Source organism: Nannochloropsis gaditana, assembly GCF_000240725.1.
Source record: "Nannochloropsis gaditana CCMP526 unplaced genomic scaffold scaffold089, whole genome shotgun sequence".
NCBI lineage: Eukaryota > Eustigmatophyceae > Eustigmatales > Monodopsidaceae > Microchloropsis > Microchloropsis gaditana.
The window spans coordinates 34,991-35,622 of NW_005803864.1; positions in this window are offsets into that span (position 1 = coordinate 34,991).

Here is a 632-nt window from a genome sequence, read left to right on the forward strand (position 1 = left end):
CCCTCCCTCCCTCCCTCCCTTCCTTCCTTCCTTTCTCCCTCCCTCCCTCTTTCCCACTTCCCTCTCTCCGCCACCCCAGTGCATCCTTTACTCACAAAGCATGCTCTGTTTCTCCTCCCTACCTCCCTACCTACCTCCCTACCTCCCTCGCCCAGGCTGCCATCGCCACCCTCTCCACCGGCCCCGTCGCGGCGGGCGACAAGATGGGCAGAGAGGACAAGGAGCTCCTGCTTCGTTCGTGTGATGCGGAGGGAAGAATACTGAAGCCCTCCCGCCCCCTCACGACATTGGATGCCGTGTGGTGGAGGTAGGAAAAGGGAAAAAAAGGGCGCGGAAAGAGGAAGGGTCGGCGCAATGTTCAGGGACATAGCGAGAGATGAATGCTGTTTGTGTGTTCGTGCGATGCCTCGGATACGGTCGCAGGAACTGATGGCTTTCCTGCTTCCTCCAGGCGGGCGTTCGGCGATGGCGTTGGCGGCCCCGAGGGTCTGGTGATGAGCAGCTATGCTCTTCTCCCACGGCTGTATGAGGAGAGTGGCGGAGAAACATCAAGGGAGGAGAGGAGTAAGGGAAAGGGAGGGCGGGCACCCAAGAATATGAGAGGAGGAGGGGGAAGGGAGGGAGGCGGGGAG